At 64.6% G+C, this 14,906-nt stretch overlaps 1 protein-coding gene across 1 annotated transcript in view; it reads left to right on the forward strand.

The window, feature by feature from the left end:
* Positions 1 to 217: 217 nt before the first annotated feature.
* Positions 218 to 14,906, forward strand: part of TBX1 (T-box transcription factor 1) — a 20,604-nt gene continuing 5,915 nt past the window's right edge. Inside the window, exon 1 of the mRNA XM_027088616.1 lies at positions 218 to 246. The gene's annotated coding sequence lies outside the window, so the exon portion shown is untranslated. The remainder of the gene's footprint in view (positions 247 to 14,906) is intronic.

Raw genomic sequence — 14,906 nt, forward strand, 5'->3', positions numbered from 1 at the left:
CTGCCCCAAGGGCCTTGCACGGGACTTTAGTCAAGCGAGGGAGAAACTGTGGGTTTGGATTCCAGCAACTGGGCTGACCCCAGCAGAAAACGAGGAAGAATCCGTCTCCCCCAGACTGCTTGGTGTGAGCCCGTATACTCCAGGTTCTTGATTTCTCAGTCTCCCCTCTACAGAAGGGAGTGGGAGGCAAGGCTTGTGCTTTAAGGGAACGGTTGAGGGGCCAGCTGGGCAGAGCCACCTCCAAGGGTGGGCTGGTGGGTGTCCAGGACTCGCCCACAGGGAGGAATGTGGCACTGGGCTCAGGACACAGGCCAGGGCAGGGCCTGGGGCCTAGGACTCAGCCTGAGGGTCTGGGGAAGGCAGCCGAGAGGTTGGGGGGAGCACCATGGACTCTGGGCTTGGGCTCTGGCCATGGACTAGGTCCCTGGCTGAGCCCCACCCGCCTCCCTGGGAGCCCTGACCGCAGCGGTGTGGGGCCGGACCTCACCTGTCAGTCTGCAGCAGCTTGAGGCTGGGGCGGGAGGTGAGGTCTGGAGAGGACTCCAGAATCAAGCTCAGAACAGCCTGGAGAAGAAAGGTTTTGGGCGGGTGGCCGAAGAACAAACACAGGGCAGGATGGGGCCTGAGGGTGGAGGGCACAGGGGATCCTGCAGGAGCACGGCACATAGAGACTTTGGACAGGGCCAGACAGTGCTCTGAGCATCCACTCTTAACCCCACATGGCTGGCTGGATGGTCTGTCACCACGTGGGGCCGCAAGCCCAAGGCAGAGGCTGTGGAGGCCAGAAGGTGCCCAAGGCAGAGAGGTGCAGGGCAGGGCAGGGCAGGGCCAGGCGGTGCTGGGTGGGCCCAACCTTCCCAGGGACCTGGCAGCACCTCAGACGTGGGGTGGGGAAAAGGGTAGAGGTCGGCCCTGAGCAGGACGGGACGGGCACCCAGCTGTCCTGTGAGGACATGCTGCTCCCCCCGCCCCCAGGCCTCGCCACCGGACATTCACATGACCCACGTCTGGCTGCCCGCCCAGCCTGCATCCCTGCCAATCATGCTGACCTTCCTCCCGCCAGCACCTGCTGGGGACTGACAGAGGTCTCTATTCCCGGCCAGGCGCCTGCTCAGGTTATATTTAGGCCATGGGTTGGGGGGAGGTGGGCACCAGGCTGCTGACCCCCTCCTGGGGCCCAGAGCAGGGCAGCTGGGCTGGGCTGCCTGCCTGGGCCCAACCTGGTGGCTCGGGCTGAGCTCTGAGGAGCAGGTTGCTGCCTGCGAGCCTGCTGTCCATAGCCGGGAACAGGCTGGGGCCACAGGCTCTGCCTGTTTCCAGTGGGAGCTCCCGGCTGTGGGAGAGTAAGGCTGGTGGTGCTGGAAACTCGGGGAGTCCAGCCTCAGGGGGGGCGGGCAGGAGCTCCAGGTCAGGGGTGGGAGAGGCCCAGCTGGCCTTTTAGTTCCAGAGGCTCTGATGTCCATGAGGTCATTCCCTCCTGGGACTTCCCAGGGCCCTGCCTGAGGGGACGCCTAGCCCCAGGTCCTTCCTGCCGCCCCGGACTGAGCCCTCTTCCCTCCTGCTGCCCGGCAGGATGTTCCCAGGGAGGAAATGGCCCCTAGGAGGCCACCCCATCCCTGCTGGAGCCCAGGGCCACTTCCTGCCCCTTGTGGGCCTTGGTCCTGCCCCCAATTCTGCCAGCCCAGGCCAGACCCAGACTTCCTGCCACCAGCAGCGTGGAGGGGCAGGGCCATCCCAGCTTCACCCGGGCCAGCAGGGACGAGCCAGACTCCCCAGACCCGAGGGCCTGAGAGCCTCTACCTGGGACTGCGGCACCCTGCCCACAGACACCCCCCCATCAGACACCCCAGCTCTGGCATTACCTGCTGCCCCCACAGCCCACCTCCACGGTGGACGGTGACCTCAGCAGTCCCCGGCCCAGCCCTGTAAGCTGACAGATGCTTTAGAGCATCTCCCCGGCCATGGCAGAGGCGGGCCCATCTGGCACCACAGGGCTGGCCTTGAACCAGCGGGCTTGCCTGGATCTGAAGGGCCCTATGGCAGAGGTCACAACCCTGCTCCGTGGGCAGCCTCATCTCCAGGGGAGGCCCCTCCTTGGCCCAGCCCTCCCTCTCCGCCCAGGCCCCTCACACCCTACTCGAAGGGGTTTCCTGGCCCTGCTGACCCCAGATCAGGGCAAGTTGCCGGCCACCCCCCTCCACCCTCCGCCCCAGGAAACATGCAGCTGGGGGTTGTGGGGCTTTGGGGCCGGGTTGAAGGAATCGAGGGCAGGGCTGGGGGCTCTGGAGGGAAATGGGCGGCCCCAGCCCAGCCCGCTCTGTGGTTCAGGAAGTGGGGGTCTCAGAAGCTTCCTCTTGGCCAGACGTGCTCCCGGTAGGGCTGGGCAGCCAGGGGGTCAGAGGCCTGGCCCCAGCTGCCCCTTCCTCTCTAGCCGGCCACCAGCTGGGTGGCCCGTGCTGCTGCAGGCCTCGGGCTGGTAGCTGGGTGTCCCTTGAGCCCTGCAGGTGGCCGGCAGTCAGTGCCAGAAGGTCTCTGGGCCGCCCAGGCTGGAGGCACGTCAGCGCGGCCTCTGTGAGTCCGTCGGCACACCCGGCCCTGCCTGGCAGGAGTCGCCATCAGATGGGTGTGGCGGGAGTGCCCAGCAGGGCCCACCCCAGCCCCGGCCTGTGTTCCCTCCTGCTGGAACTCCCACGAGCCTTGGTTTGCTCTTCTGTACAACGAGGTGACAATCCCTGCCCGGATGCAGACAGAGAGGGTGCCAGTAGAGGCTGGAGCCCGGACCAATGGGGTACAAGACCTCGGGCCCTCTGGGGCAGTGCCTGGGTCCCTGCCCTGTCACACCCCCTGAGACCCGGGGCCCATTGCCCGTCTCCCCCACACTCCGGTGTGCCTGCCACACCTGCCCTGAGTGGGCTTCCTGAGCCGGCACCAGGCCCCACACCTGCCCCCTGGCACGCACAGGGGCTGATAGAGCCTTCGGAGGTGCCCAGTCCGGCCAGGCCCTGAGTGCAGATGACTGAGGTGGGAGTTCTAGCCCTCTGAGAGACAGGTGGGCACCTTGGAGGGGCCGGGGAGGACTCCACCCTCAGATACGTTGGCTCGCGCCCCGCCCACAGTGGGGGCCCGCGTCGGTGGGGAGACTGAGGCGGGGGGAATGACTGGCCTGGGAGGGTCTCAGGGTGGGGTGAGACCAGCACCGCAGCTCATGAGTGTGCATCTGTGGCTGTGTCGCGGGCCTCACTGGCCCCCACCCCTGGCCCACACATGATGGGCGGTCGTCCATCAGCAAGGTCTGCCCCTCTGGCCATCCATCACCAGCCATGGCCACGGGAGGAACGGCCTGTTTGTTTTGCCAGCTCCGTGTTGCTCCCTGGGGCGTGAGCCGGAGGAAATGGCTATTTCTGCCTGGGCGGGCGGTGGACAGCAGAGGTGTGGAGGCCACCAAGGGCGGGGTCAGGCTGGGCTGTGGTAGGACCCCTGGCCAGGCAGGGCCCCTCATAGGTGCCCGAGGCCTTGCCCTGCCCTGTGCCTCAGTCTCCCTCTGGCACCAGGGCGAGTGACACTGGGATTTTCTGACTGTTCCCATGGCAGCTGTCTCCAGCCAGGTCACTCACCCCTGCCCTTGCCACTGGGTGGGGTAGGCTCAGGTGTCAGCTGCCACCAGGTGGGGGGGTCCCTTTGTCAGAAATCCAAGATACTTGATGCTGGATGTCCACACTGGCTGCCGGGAGCTGCTCTGGGGCTGGGCTCAGGCCGTACACCGATTGGTGGGGTGGGGGTGGGGCTGCCAGGAGGTCTGGAAGGTTCTAGGCACCTATTTGGAGATGTCCATCCTCAAGATCAGATCCAGGGACACTTGGGGCCACATTAAAAGAGACAGCGCATGTAGAATGGAGGAAGTGACATGCCGTACCAAGAGGGCAGTGTCCAGACCCCAGGGCAGCATCCTCAGCAGCTGCAGAGTGACCACCTCTGCCCAGTGAAGTCTATTCATACAGACGACACAGCGGCATGGTGCTCGGTGCCCCAGTCAGCCATCTCTTCTCACAACAACCCCCAAGGCTCCAGCAGTCGAGCTGGGACGTTTCTTCCCCCAGTGCAGCCTCGGACCTCTGCCCTTATCTGCGATGTGTAACACGGTCACTCCTCACTGCCCAGCCCTGGGCTCCCGTTGGACTTGTGGATGAGGGAAGCAGGCTCGAAAGGCCACAGTCTCAGAGCCACGCGGCGTGGGGCCCGGCTTCCAGGACAGGCGTCTCGTGAAGAACAGGCTCATGCTGTATCTGGAGGGCCTCGTCTGGGAAGCAATGCTAGAAGCCAAAAGCCAGAGTCAGGAAAATGCCCTCCAGACCCCATCCCCTCAGCCTTCCTCCAAGGCAGCCCTGCCATCCAGACACTTCTCCATCTGGGAGCAGCAGTCTCCTTCCAGAGCGTTCCTCCCTTATACCTGGCTGCTCCCTCTGCCCAGGCAGCCTGCACATGTCTGCAGGGCATCACTGCCTCCTGTCTCCCCTGAAGTAAGGCGCTGGCTGGTCTTAGCAGATGTTAGGAAGAATCTGCAAAAATTCCCTCCAAGGTGGGCGTGACTAATAGCGTCCTGTCCTGAGCGCGCAGAGAGGGTCGAGGCACCCAGGAGAAGCCACGTCCGAGGCCATTTGAGGGGACTCTGGGTGCTGAGTTGCAGGGTTCTGGGGAGAGGAAGGCTCAGCAGCCAGGCCCACCTTCCCCACCGGCACAGGGTGACTCCTGGGTCCCAGCCCAGGTCCAGCGCACAAGGGCTGGCTTAGCCCCACTTGTGCGTCACCTCCGTGTCTGGTCTCACTGCCCCCCATGCCCGGCCTGGATGGGAACAGTGACATGACCATCAAATGCCACTCCCCCACCCCCCAGGCTGAAGGACGAGGCGGAGCAGCAAAGCAGAGCGCAGGGCCCAGCAGGCACGAGGCGGGCAGTCCTAAGACAGCGTGTTGGTCGGTGGGGGCAGAGCCAGGGCACAGCGCCAGGAAGGAGGGGACACGTGTCTGGGACCTGGGCAGGCAGGCGCTCTACAGAGGGACTGGCCACGGAAGTCCGGGGCCCCTGCGCCATGCTGGCTTTGTCCGGGCTGCCTCGGTTTCTCCAGTGGGCACCTCGGGGGCTCCCATTGGCCCCAGGGCCTGGCTGTTCTCAGTCAGGCCTGAGATAGCCCAGCGCCCACCTACACGCCGCCCAGCATGGGGCGGCCAGTGCGTTGGGTTCTGGCAAACACCCTGGTGGGAGGGGCTGGGTTGGCTTTGGGGCACCAGTGAAAGCTCACATCCTTCTGTCTGTCTGCTCAGCACAGCTGATGCCAAGTCCCCACTTAACAGGACAGGGCCTCCCTCCTGCCCCATAGCATGGGGCCAAGGCCAGTCTCACCCACCCCTCTTGGCCTCAGTTTCCCCATCTGGGAGGTCCCTCCCCTCTGCCCTGGTCCCCGGGTTGCCCACCACTGGCACCACCTTGGGGCCCTGACAGCTTAGTGGGTGCAGGGAACCCAAGAGGGGGCTTCAGCAGCGGCGAGATTGACCCAGCCCCTGCCCTGCCAGGGGAGACAGCGGGAAGGGCCAGGCCACCCCTACATGGATGCAAGCAGGACCCTCTTGGCCACGTGGGCAGAAGGGGTCGGGTGGGGGGGCTTCGGTGTCAGAACCAGCTCCGAGCAAGTCCAGGCCAGGGACTGGGGGAGTGGGCCCGCGGGCAGGGGCCTCAGGGCCGCCAGGCCGCCCCCTCCCCGCAGCTGTCTCCTGCTCCTCAGGCTCCCACCTCCCCCGCCGGCCGGGACTCCTATTTCACTGAGGAGATTAAGACCACCTGGCGAGAGCCCCTCCGGCCCCTCCCCTCGCCCCAGCCCTGCCTCCCAGCCCGTCGGCCCCTTGAGGTGTCCTCCTGCCCCCCTCCCCACCCCCACATTCCCACACGGCTTCGCTGCCTTCCTCTGTGCCTGGGATCGCCCCGGCGCATCGATGCTCTGAGCCCCGAGCCCTCCAGTCCTCACCCATTGGGCTCCACCAGCCCTGCCTGGTGGCCCTGGCGCCACCGCTGTCCCCACAGCGATCCCTGTCCGCATCCTGCCTGCCAGGCCCGGGGTCCTTTCCGCTCAGCCTGTGCTGCAGCCTCCGGCAGTCCTCACAAGATCTCGAGAGGGACCCAGGTCAGCCCCGCGCTTCAGGACGACAGCCTCTGAGCCTGGGCCCCGGGGGCTCAGGCGAGGGCCCTGTCCAGCCTGCCATGGGCAGCCGGCTGGGCCTGACGCTGCCTCAGACAGACAGGAGGAATCTCAGCTCCTAAAACCGCAACCCTGAGCGTGCCTGTTTGTTTGCTTTTGAGAAATTCCAACCTGGTTCAGCAGAGCCGAGGAGGAGGGAAGGGATTTGTCTGGCTGGGGCGGGGCGGGGCTGTGCTCGAGGACACAGGAAACAGAGGCCAATGTGGACACCTGGGCTGGCGGGGAAACCAGGCAGAGCGGGCCCAACTGGACTTCCTGGGGGCACGGCCAGCATCCCCCCTCCCTGAATCCCCGCCAGGTCCCAAGGCCCCACAGGAGCACAGAGACAACAGCTGCCCTACCCACAGTCCTGGGGGACCAGCTGGGCTGGGGAGCGGCCCAAGGAGCCTGGGACAACTGTGCCATCAGCTGAGGAGCCACGTTCAGGAGCTGACGGGAGTTCGCTTAATCCACACTGTGGGGCTTCCAGCTCTCTCCCCATTTCTCAGACAGAAACATTGAGGCTTGGGGAGGACACAGAGCACTGCAGGGTGAGGCTTACGCCTAGCCCAGCTTGTGATGTCTGGGCCACACCATCCGCCCTGGCTCTGCCTGCTCTGAAGGGCCCATCTCCTCCAAAACGTCGTCCCTGCCTTCTTCCCAGCAGCTCCTCCCCTAGAAGGGGAGTCCAGACAGAGCTGCTGGGGAGGGACCTGGCTGCCTCCCCTGGTCTCCCCAGGCCTCGGCCTCCTATCTGCCCACAGGGTCCTGGAGGTTGGCCTGCCGAGGGCAGTGGGCAGAAGCTCTGGACACCAGGTCGGTGGTTCTGGGCTAATGGGGTGACCCAGCGGCCCTGGGGGCTCCGCCAGGGAGCAGAGGGGACGGAGAGGGGCTCGGGCACAGAGCCAATCCTCCACTGCCTCAGACCAACTTCTACCCGGAGCTTCTCCAAAGAGAAAGCTGGGCTGTCACAACGAAAACGTGGACAACTTGAATTTTTTTTTTTAATAGATATCTGAAGAGAGGCATCTTTTATTTATTTATTTATTTTTGGCTGTGTTGGGTCTTTGTTTCTGTGCGAGGGCTTTCTCTAGTTGAGGCAAGTGGGGGCCACTCTTCATCGCGGTGCACGGGTCTCTCACTGTCGCAGCCTCTCTTGTTGCGGAGCACAAGCTCCAGACGTGCAGGCTCAGTAGTTGTGACTCACGGGCCTAGTTGCTCCGCGGCATGTGGGATCTTCCCAGACCAGGGCTCGAACCCGTGTGCCCTGCATTGGCAGGCGGATTCTCAACCACTGCGCCACCAGGGAAGCCTGACAACTTGAATTTAAATTGCTAACTGAATCAAGCATTTAATGGAAATTCCAAGTCTGATATATTCGGTTATTATAACTGCTGTATCTTGAAGAGGACACACGATACATCCTTTGATTGTGGGGAGCTTGCCCTGGCGAGGCCCCGTTAACAAAGGTGCAGGAGTCCCCCGCTTGGCGGTCATTGCTCATGCCTCTGGCCCTGCCCCCGTGTCTTCCCAGAGCTTCCTTGCTCATCTTACCCACCAAGCCCGACTCAGGGCTGGGGCCTGAGCATGGAGACTGACCCTCCCAGAAGGGTTCCCGCTGAGTGAACTGTTATGGCAGACTCTTCCTGTCCCCAACGTCCAGGGCATCGTCCTGGCCATTGGACCTTCCCCCAGGGGCATCATTTGAGGGTGTCACTTTCAGGAAATAATCCCGCAAGAGCAGACTGAAACGTTTTGATCTTCATTGTGCAGTGCCTGAGGCTCCACATGGACCTTGTCCAAGCCAAGTAAGGCTGAGGACCAGCTGAGTTACTGAGGTGAGAGTCCTCGACATTGATGACTTGTTACAGGGTCACTGTAGGGGGTGCACATGCACGCGCATGCGTATCTGTGTGTGTGTTCTGCACGTGCCTGTGTGTGCACTCTGGCCCACGTTGGTGTGTGCGTGTGTATGGTGTGCTACACAAGAGTGTGCGCACGTACGTCTGTGGGTACGTTCACGTATGTGTGTGGTGTGTGCATGCATGTACACTCGTGCCCTTGCTCACAGTTGTGTGTGTACCCAGTCGGTGTCCCCTGCCAGCCAGAGGAACCTGAGAAGAGTGTCTGCAGGTGTCCGGCTCTGGCCTCTCGCCCTCAGCCAACACACCCAGGGGCTTTGAGGGCCTATCCCCTTCCCTGGAGAGTGTGGCTCCCCCTGTCCTGACCACAGAGCGGAAGCTGTGGGCGGCCAAATCTAGGTCTCCTGGGTCTCTGAGCCCCACCTCTGCCTGACAGCACCTGGGGTGGAGGGCCAGTGTGGCCAGTAGATGGACAGACAGATGGACAGCCAGCTCCCCATGTGGCTGGGTCCTCCCACCAAGTGGGCAGCTAACTCAACAGGCTGAGAAATTGGAGAGGGGCCCAGGGCCAGGCTGTGTGTTGGGCCGTCTGTTTGTTTGTTCTAGAGCTGTGGGAACTTCCAGCCTGCAGGGGGCCCTGGTGCCCTGCGGGGGGCAGGGGGTGCTATCACCCAGGCCCGACCGACAGCCCCATCCGGTCCGGCCATCCCCTCACTGTCTCCGCCCATCTGTCCTCCTGGGCACTGGGCCCAGAAGACAGCACCCTCAGTGAGGGGAGTACAGCCAGGCCCAGGGCGGATGGGAGGCTGCACCCAGCTGTGCATGGCTGTGCTGACCCTGGCCCATCCCTTCTGGCTCTGAGGGGCTGGTGTCACAGCAGTGTGTGCCTCTGTGCTGCTTCTCTGTCACCCCTCAGGTGACACCCTCCAGTGTCCGTGTCCGCCCCCTCAGTTGCCCTTCGTTCAATCTGCAGTCATTGGCCCCCCGGGGTCCAGGCCCTTGGATCAGGAGGCAGGTGGCACTGAGGACTTGGAAGAGTCCCAGGTGATGCCACAGAAGGGGCGAGGGCACCAGCCCCTTCCCTGGGCATGGCTCAGCTCACCCACCCAGAGTCATCTCCAAGCCACCAAAGAGCACATGCCAGGCTGTTTCTGGTCCCCAGCCTTTGCCAAGAACTCCGTGGGTTCTGCCTGGCACCTCCTCACAGTCCTCAGTCCCGCACACATGAATCGTACTATGCACCTGGGGCTCAGGGCCCAGCACAGGGTCCCCCACCAGAGTTTGGGGTAAGAGTCCACCACCAAGGAAGAAGCCTGGGTGGGCTCGCAGGGACTTGTGCTTCAGTTGGGGGCACCCCGAGGGAAGGGCCTGGGAGCAGTTAGGGGGCCAACAGAGCCACTGCTAGTCCAGGTGCATGGAGCCCCCAGGCTGGGGAGAGGGAGTCGCCTCCTTCAACCTGCAGGCGGTGTCACAAGAGACCAGGCCAGCGGGGTAGGGGCAGGGAAACCGCCCCTGCCCAGGATGGATGCGGCCTCACTACCAGCTCCCACAGGCCCTGGTCCCAGCCCAGCACCGCCCCCCCAGCCCCCGCACCGCGCAAGGGTCTGCAAACCCACGGGAGGTCGCGCAGACCGCGCTGGAGCCAGTGGGGCCACGAGCTTGGCGCGCAAGAGCCACCGGCGCGGACAGCGCCCGTTCCTCCCCGCCTCATGGGTGGAGCCCATGAGTCCTCTTCGGCTCCCCAGCCAGGGGCCAGGAGAGGGAGGCCACCCCACAACGGCCCCACCCGCCCACCTCGGGGGCTCAGGGTCGCTGCCCATTCACGCCCAAGCGGGCCACCCAGAAAGCCCCATTTGTCGGCATTGCGCCCCATGCGCTTTTGTTGGATGGAGGCAGATGAGACGCACCCAGGGGCCGAGGTCCTGCGCGAGGCGCCCACTATGGGCGGGGAGCGGAGAGGAGGAATGGAGCTGCGAAGGGAGAACGGAGCTGCCCTGCGCACCCGCCTCTCCCGGCTCCACCGAAGTTCACCCCCTCCCGCCTCCCGCCAAGGTCTGGCCCCCGGAGGCCCAGCCACCCGGGCCGCGGGGCCGGGGAGGAGCGGCTGCTGGCGGCAGAAAGGCAGGGCGCAGGCCGCTCCCGGTGCGGGGCCTGCCTGCGAGAGCACCGAGGCCCGTCTAGGCAGGCCCTGGAGGCAGTTCCCGGTGAATCAATCCCGAAACGAATGAACCGGGTCAAGAAAAGCCCAGCCTCTCTCTTTCTGAACCCCGGGTGGGGGAGATGGCTCTGCCCCGCTCGGTGCTCTAGTTCCTGGGGGACGGGGTCCCCAGTGCTCCGCGCACTCACATCCTCCAGCCAACCGCTCAGATCCATCTGTGTGCGCCTGTGCCCCAGATAGCGGGAGACCCAGGCTGGGGGAGCGGGTGGTGCCCCACCTTGTCTCGCGGAGCACGTGAGCACAACAATCGGTGGGCTTGGCGCCCACCAGAGATGCACAAGGGCGCGAAGGTCCTTCCAAGGGTGGGAACAGAGAGGCCCAGAGTGAATTCTGAGCGCTGCGCATGGCGCTGTCGAAGTGCCTTTATGGTGGCGGGAGAGTGAGGAGTGGGGTCCCCCCCAAAGCTGTGAGGGCTCCAGTCTTGACGGCTGCCCTGAGGAAGCCACGTGCGCTCCGGGGAGGCGGAGCTGGGTGCAGCAGTGCAGCCAGACTCTCCAGGGGCCTCCTTCTGCGCGCTGGGGAGAAAACCTCTGAAACAGCGCTTGCTTCGGGCAAAACTCTGAAGATGCTGGGGCGGGGGATGAGTGAGCCTCCAAACGCAAGGTGCCAGGGGAAGCGCTGGGATGGATCCCAGTGCCCACGTGGGACCCAGTGCAGGGCCTGCAGAGAGAAGCAAAGGCTGCAGCCCGTTCTGCACCCAGGATGGGCGTCTGCCTCGGCTCCATCCCGCCCCTGCCGCCTCCCGTCCTCAGCTAGACTTCTGGTCCCCGTACCTCGCGGAGGCCAGTCAATGCAGAGCCTCGGTTTTAGGGCCTGTAAAGTGGTCTCATCCTAGTTCCCCCTTCGCTGCCAAGTGGCGCAGCGAAATGCGGGTCTTGTCTTCAGCCCACGTCCCAGGTGGAGGGGCACGCCGCGCCCTAAGGAGGCAGAGCCCGAGCAGCGCACGACCCCCGGCAGCGCCCAGACCTTCCAGCCCGGTCGGGCCGGCGCCCAGCCAGGCCTCCTACCTCGCGCTCCCGGAGGTGCGGCCGGCAGGGGGAGCGAGGCGGAAGGGAGCCGCGGCCGCTCCAGGTGAGGGATGAGGACTTCCCGCAGGCGGCGGCGCGCGCGGACACGGTGTGCGGGGCGTCGCGGGACCAGAGGGCGCGAGCTCTGTCTGGGCGGTGGGGGCACTGTGGGTGGGGCGGTGGCGGGCGGTGAGGAGAGCGGCGGATCGCTCCGGGAGGGACGGAGGAGGGTCCGAGGAGCTCACCCCGGAGGCGCGGGAGGCGGTGACTCCGCAGCGTTCAGGCCTCTTTGGGCCCCTGCAGTTGGATTCCAGCAGGGACCGGGCGTTGACAGAGGGGTTCGGGGTCTGCAATTGCTCGGGTGAGTAGCTGCAGCCGGGGAAGCAGGGTTGCCAGTCCCAGGCGGAGCGGCATGGGGGGGCCCTGACCTCCTCCAGCGCTCTCTCGACCAGAATTGGCCCATTGGCCCATGCCACAGCGTCCTTTCTGCTCCCGCGCTTTTTCCCACCTAGCGTGGCCTCCCAGATCCCAGCTCAGGCATGAAGGGGTTAATGAGGGGCTGGGAGGACCCCATCTCCTGTCTACCACCTCAGACTCCGAGGGCCAGGGACCTCAGGACAGTGTCCCAGGAGGCTGACCCTGCGACTCCAGAAGCCCCAGAGTTTTTCACTTTCATTTCTCCTTTCTCAACATTGGTGTCTGCCTCAGACTGGGCACCTGCCCACTGTCTTCAGGTGTTCGCCCAGGTATACAAGGAAGGCTCCCCAGGTGCACAGGACACAACCACGGGCACCCCCACATGCCAGGACAGCACACATCCCAGATGGCATACAACCACATGCACCCCACGCACCCACCTGCAGGTTGGATGCAGACCACCAGCAAGAGGTACCCATGGTGACCGCTCTGCATGCCTCTCTAGGTGCAGACCCTCAGCACGGGCTCCCCTCCTGCAGCACCACCATGACCTGCCCCCACCAACTCCCCTGCCAGCCGGGCTCTCCCTCCACCAGGAGCATCTCCACCTGGGGTCCTGGAGGCCTGGTGCATCACACCACTCCCTGGACCTGCTCTTGGGCCCCACAGATCACTGTCACTGTCACTGTCACAACCCCACATGGCCACTGTGGGTGGGGGGCACACCCTGGCAACAGTTTCCCTTTTCTGGCATGGTCCACAAAGCTGCAGCCCCAGCCTAGGGGGTGGGGCGGGGCTCACTGTACTTGAGGTCGCAGGCACCCACCCCAGTCACACAGCAGGGCCCACATGCTCACCGACTTGCCTCCAGCCATGTAGCTTTCCTGGACCTCAGGCCCAGGAGCCAGGCGTTTCCCGCTGGAGCCCACTCCCAGGTCCCCAGTTTCTGGGCCTTCCTGCCTCAGAGCCAGCATCCCCTCCAGCCTGGGATCTGAGGCCCTAGGACTGTAAAAACCCTGAGAGAGGCTGCTGCTTCCCACCCCCGTCCAGGCAAGCGCAGGCAAAGCAACAGAGGCCTTGGAAATGGAGGCCTGACTGCCAGAGCCTCAGTGCAGGGCCAGAGAGGATCCTGGGAGCAGGGAGGCCTGGCGCCCTGCTGGGGAGACTCTGGACTGGAAGGCCATGGATGCCCTGAACTGGGCAGAGAGGCCTCAGAGGCAGTAGGTGCGCGGAAGCACAGGCCAAGTCAGGTCTTAGCGTCTGGGATGCCTGGGCCTGAAGGCCCAACTGGGCAGCAGGGCCTTCCCAGGCGGGCAGGCTGGCTGTGGGGTGGGTGGTGAGCGAGGGGCAGCATACGACCCGGCCGGCGGCCTGAATTCCTCCGACGTGTCCTCGGCTCCCTCGGCCAGTCCAGGCCCCGCCCCCGGCCCTCCCTGCACCCGGCCGGTGCGCGGGGAGGTCGGAGGAGCGGGCACTGCCCACCCTCCGGATGTATAAGCGTCCTGGCCAGAGGCGAGTGGTGCGCGCGGGTGCGCGTGACGCTCGGGCTCCCGGGCTGCTTGGCCTGGGCGGCGTCCCTCTGCTCAGGGTCCCCAGCCACGACAGTGAGCCGACCGAAGAGGGCTGGGGGCCGCTTGCTGGGCTGGGTCCTGTCCCTGAGCACCGAGGAAAGGACGACGCCGTGGCCCTGGGGCTGTCTGCCTGTGGCCAGTGCCGGAGCCCGGACTGCCCTCTCCTCACCCAGGTGCAGGGGCAGCCGGGGAAGAGGAGGTGGGAGGACAGGGGCAGGGCCGGTGCCCCCACAGCTTCGGGCTGGGGCTGGCGCTCCCAGCATCCCCACCTCCCCTCGGGGGCTGGGGAAGCTGATGGCTTCGCTGTACAGAGGGAACCCAGGCCTCGGGGAGCAGCGGGATGTCCAAGGGGTGCTGGTCATGGAGGCCCCTGGGAGCAGAGGCAAGGGGCCCGGACCTTGAAAAGCAGGAGGGCCCACACCCCCAGGGCTTTCAACCCATCAGGGCCCCTCGGCTGCCACCGGCCCAGAGTGGGGGGCCGTGACACCATAATCCCCTGGGCCCAGGGCCGGCGGCTGTGAGTGGCACCGCAGGCCCCCGCCCCCGGGGCCCGAGGGCTGGGCCGGCCTCGGTGGGGCCGGGTGCACGCAGTCGGAGGCGGCGCCGGTCAGGCCGCCGGGCGCCTATGGACGCACGGAGCCCGCTGTCTCCCCGGGCCAGCGCGTTCAGCATTGCCTCTCTGGTTGCAGCAGAGGCCGCAGAGCACACCGCTCGCCTGGAACCCGGGTTCTCCGACCCGGCGAAGCTTCGCAGGCTGCTGGGATCCCCGGCCGGGATGCACTTCAGCACCGTCACCAGGGACATGGAAGGTGAGCCTCCTGCTACGTCTACACGGACCCGCCCGCCAGATCCCCTGCCCCTGCTGCCGTGGGGCCCAAGCAAAGAGGGTTGGCAGGATCCGGGCAAAGAGCGGGTGGAGGGAGCTCTGGCGGGGTGAGTTCCAGGCTTCTAGCTTGGACTCTAGGGTGGAGAGAAAGGGGGGCATCCTGCCCAAATTCTGTGCCCCCATCCAGCCTGGGGACCCTCCAGCCTGGGGACCCCGCTGCAGAGACCCGCACGCAGCTAGACACAGGAGCAGAAGAGGGCGAGGGGAGGCTGGGAGGACAGGAAAGAAGGACCAGAGAAAGGCGGTGGCAGAGGGGCCGTGAGCTCAGAGAGGCGGGAGGAAAGGAGAGGAGCGTGAGATTGTCAGGGGACACGGAAAAGGCGGGGGGCAGCGGGAGAAAAAGAAATTGAGAAAAGGAGAGAAAACAGAAAACCCAAAAGAAGAAAGATGAAAAGGAAATGAAGAGGGCAAGAACGAAAGAGAAGAAAGTGGAGGAAATTTTACGAAAGAAAGTTGAGTCATAAAAAAAGAAAAAGAGAAAGAGTTCAGTTTTTATTCAAAAAAAAAAAGAGTTAAAAGCCATGAATAACAGAGAGACGCACGCAGAAAGGAGGGGGACAGGCAGACTGAAAAGAAAGACAAAGCGCTGAGGGGCTAGCAGGAAAAAGAGGAAGAGGCAGAAAATAAAGCAGAAATAAGGAGACTCGAGAGAGATAGTGGAAGGAGGAAAGAGGATGCGGAGGGGAGACTTGAACGAGGAAGACAAAGGTAAGGAAATA

The sequence above is a fragment of the Aethalodelphis obliquidens genome, unplaced genomic scaffold, assembly GCF_003676395.1.
Source record: "Aethalodelphis obliquidens isolate GAN/ISIS:26980383/991018 unplaced genomic scaffold, ASM367639v1 scaffold63, whole genome shotgun sequence".
Lineage (NCBI taxonomy): Eukaryota > Metazoa > Chordata > Mammalia > Artiodactyla > Delphinidae > Aethalodelphis > Aethalodelphis obliquidens.